Source organism: Sinocyclocheilus anshuiensis, unplaced genomic scaffold, assembly GCF_001515605.1.
Source record: "Sinocyclocheilus anshuiensis isolate Anshui unplaced genomic scaffold, SAMN03320099.WGS_v1.1 scaffold1163, whole genome shotgun sequence".
In the NCBI taxonomy this organism is placed as follows: domain Eukaryota; kingdom Metazoa; phylum Chordata; class Actinopteri; order Cypriniformes; family Cyprinidae; genus Sinocyclocheilus; species Sinocyclocheilus anshuiensis.
Window position 1 is genome coordinate 185656 of NW_015544295.1, and position 4710 is coordinate 190365.

A 4710-nucleotide genomic window follows, 5' to 3' on the forward strand; every position below is an offset into this window, starting at 1 on the left:
GAAAAAAATATGAATTGTAAATAAAAAAACGGATTTTAAGCATATCCAGTTAATGCTCAGAAGGGTGTTTGGATTAGAACGGTGCATGATGCTGTTTTCCTTTCTTAAGACAACAGGCTCCGTTCAGTGTGAATAGCCTATGTTTATGAATCATACAGAGCGTGTGTTTTTCTAATACATCTTATCATTTGAGTAGAGACGTGACACAACAGTCATCCTGCCTTAAAGACAAAACAATCTTAATGTCCCAACACATCTTCATTCATGCTGACTCCATAAAAACCCTTCTGACCTGCCTGTTGAACTCATAGGCTATTCAAAGCAAGAGCTCACCCGGAAATGAAAAGTTGGTCATTTACTTGCCAGTCGTTCCAAACCTGTATGACTTTCTTTCTTCGGCATGTGGATGTACAGAGATTTTTTCATATATGTAATTATATGAATTCTCATTTTTGGTTGAACGATTTTTAATATATGCCTGTAAAGACACATAGCTTCATACATCATTACGGACATTCTTAAGTAAGCAATAAGGTACAAGAGGCCGTGCTGTATCGTGAATAAATCACGGCTGAAGGGCGTTGCTAGGCACGACGCGAAACGGTTACCACACAATAAAAAATATTAAAACCAAAAATGTATGTATTGAAATGTTACTTTTTTGAAGCAAGTTCGTTAAATGCTGTCCTTCCGCTAAAAAATTGTTCCTGACAGCAACAGTAAAAGGCAAGAGAATGTTCCCGAACATGCCTCATCTAATGGAGCTTAAAGGTCCCATATTGTCAAAACTGAAATTTCCTGGCTTTTTTCACGATTACCGAGGTCTAGGGGCTATTTAACTACCATATAAGTTAAAACAGTCAGTCCACAGTAAAATGCACACAGCCTGCATAAAGTAGCTGTGATTTTTCACGAACCGTTGTGACTTCCGTAAAAAGTTGACGTCAGAACTATTCAGGCACCGCCCACCATCCCACTCTCCTTTTGCCAAACCCCCAGACAACATCGCGTCCATGCCATTGCTGAGCAACAACAACACGGAAACATGTCGAAAAGGTTAACTTTAACCACGAAACCAGATCGGCCGACCTGTAACGTTACACTTTCACTCAAAGGATGGACGATCTGACAGGATTGTAACTATGAGGTGGATCACATCTAATGTGTATAGTAAAGACAAACTCATCGTGTCTATCTAGTCATGATGAAGATGTATATACATTTCAATTTCAGCAGGCAACTATTTTTACAGCTACATTATTGTTCCAGCCAAAATTAATCACAACAATGTACATACAATTACAAATGATTATATATAAATCGTCAGTTTGTTGTTTTACACACATGCACACAGACATTATTTCATACACGACATAGTCGTGAGATGCAAGAAACATAGACATATGGCAAGAAATCTGTAGACGCGCCCATAACAACAAAAGACAATACTTTATTGAACCTTTTCTGATAAGTGTGCGCTGCAAACGAGAGCATTTTTGACGATCGGTTCTGTCCAGTCTGCTCGTTTTATGCGTTTAACCACAGCTGTCGTCAGTATTTTGTCTGGCAGTGGCAGCAGATATGCGATCAAATTTCTAATTTGAGGCTGTATTACGTCGATTCTGGCACCCAACATCACAAACAGACCGATTCGCAGTACAGCGCGAGTTTGCAAGCGTCATTACAGTGTAAACTGATGGACATACAGAATCATACCTGAAACAGAAAACGAATAAATGCAGTAATATTCCCTCCTCACTTCGGAAACTGTAGGCTTCCACACAGACGCGCACACACATCAACACATCTCCGCATGAGAAGCGTTTATTAGACGGGGGAAGGGCAGGGTCTCAAAATTAAAGATGAAAGATGCAACATAATGCCAGCAGGCAGGGGTCATTCATACTTCATTAAATAAATAACAAACAGTTAATTCTGCCGAAATACATAATAAATGAAACAGTTTTGATGCTATATTATTGATTGCTTACGTTGCTAAGGGTGTTGCTCAGTGATACACAGAACCTTTGGGTGAAGCGGTCATAGCTGTGCTGTATCATGAATAAAACACAGCTGCTGACCAATCAGAATCGAGGAATGGAACTAATTGTTTTATAACCTTATATAACCCTATCATATTTGATGTGCTAATTTCTAAGGCCTCTAAATTATCAAAATGATCACATACAATCTGTCATCTGATTGACACTTAATGCCCATTTTAGTGAGTAAAAGGCCTTTTAGTATAATTGTAAAACATCCACCTTCAGGTCCTGCTAATCTTTACTGGCTTTTATGAAGTAAACATAAGAGTATATTTTATATTGTTAGTAACATTTCAAGATGACGACTATGAGCACCATATATCATACTATATGAGTCATAACAGCCTGATCATCAATAATCAAAAAACACATATGCAATCTTTATTTTAGAGGTTTTTTTTACTTGCTACTTTAAGGTTCAATAAACTGACTGTTATTTCATATGTCAGTCTTTTACAGGGTTAGGAGTATCAATCTCTGCATCTTCTAACTTTGACAAGGACAGTAAGAGCAGAAGAAGAAGAAGAAGAAGAAGAGAGTTTTTCACTTCTGACCTCTCTGACCATGTCCTGTTTGGGTTATCATGGGTCTAATTCTTGGTTGTCAGCTTTTGCATCACGGTTGTGTTCGTGGTCGGGGGTGCAGGGCATGTAACTTGTTTCTCAAGGCCAATCGACAAGCTACGGCCAAACGCCATCCCTCTTCCTCGTCTCCCTCCTCCTCTGCTTTGTAGATGAGCCTCTCTCATATCTGGCCTTCACAACTACACCCTTCCTCAAGGCTGAGGCTCTCAGCTCCCAATTCCGGCTCCTATGCAGCGTATAGCATTCATAATATACTGTATATAATGCATTACTGTACTGTCAAGTGTGTGTAATGGAGCATGTGCAGGTGTAATCGGGTAGTGTGTAAACTGTGTGGAAGGGAGTGGCTGAGTATAGACTTATCTTATGTTTTCACGCTCAAGGTCACACTATGCAAAACTTAAAGTACTTTTACCGAATCATTTGCAATACATTCACCATTCATCTCTTTTTTGTGTGTGTTGTCAGCTTCAGAAACATCAGCATGAGAGCAGAGTGCTCCTAAAGCAGATGAAACGCTCTTGAAACCGAGTTTGAACAGGTTTAGTGGGTTCAGCTTGTGGTGGGAGCTGCAGGTCGCAGGGGTCTCAGCTACAGCTGTTCCTGCACTGGTCCTTATCTGTCATAACACAAAATTATTATTAGAAAAAAAAGCGGCCTTTGCTTTGATTTGAGTATCTGCATGATTTCAAAGCTCCAGTGCTAACGCTTCAGAGCAGAAAAACTTAGTCTTTTAAAGTAAAACATATATAGGAGATGATGAAAAGAGGTTTTTTTTCTTCTGAAATCTAGTAAAAACAACATTTTTGAAACATTTATTAGTATATTTGAATATATTTGAAGGGTTGGGGTTAGTACATTTCGTGTTTTCAAAAGAAATCTCTTATGCTCACCAAGGCCACGTTTTAAAATGTTAAAATAATACTTTAATATAATAATTTAAAATATTTGTTTTCTATGTTAATATATTTTAGAATGTAATTTATTCCTGTGATTCAAAGCTGAATTTTCAACATCATTACTCCAGTCTTCAGTGTCAAATGATCCTTCAGAAATCATTCTGATATGTTGATTACTGCATTTCTTATTATTGTCATCATATTTTTTATAATATTTTTGTGGAAACCATGATATACAGTTAGGTCCATATATATTTGGACACAGGCACAATTTTTATTATATTTGTATTATTTTAGCTGCTGACCAAAACATATTCAAGTTACAGTTATCTAATGAATATGGGCTTAAAGTGCATGAATATGGAATATGGGCTTGCTGAAGACAAAACTAAAGGCAGGAAGACCCACACACAAGCAACAATTGAAGTCAGCTGAAGTAAAGGCCTGGCAAAGCATCACAAGAGAGGAAACCCAGATGTTCCAGACTTAAGGCAGTCATTGCCTGCAAAGGATTTTGATCAAACAAAATATTAAAAATTAAAATTTTATTTATGATTATATCTATTCGTCCAATTACATTTGAGCCCCTAAAAAAGGGGGGACTGTGTATAAAAATGGTTGTAATTCTTAAGCATTTTATATTACATTTTTGTTCAACCCCTTGAATTAAAGCTTAAAGTCTGCACTTCAATTTCATCTTGATTATTTCATTTGAATTCTATTCTGGTGGCATAAAGACCCGAAATTATAAAAATTGTGTCAGTGTCCAAATATATATGGACCTAACTGTAAATATATTCAGTTATATATTCAGGACTCTTTGATGCGAGTAGATTATTTATTTGAAATAGAAATAATTTGTAACAATATCAAAGTCTTTACTGTCACTTTATATCTAAATAATACATCTTAACTTCATTCAAAAAAAGTACAGTTGAACAGTAGTGTATGTATATCTTATTTTCACTGTATAAATATAAAGTGGTGAAATTATGAAGTAAAAAGTCATCTTAAGTATGATTTTCACATCTTAAATATTATTTTCAAAATCAAGTACAAAAGTAAAACCCAAAGAGTTATGATAACTGATTATTATCAAAACAGATTGCCTCAATTTAGGTTTAGAAACCAATACACTGTTACACACACACACACACACACACACACACACACACAAAGTTC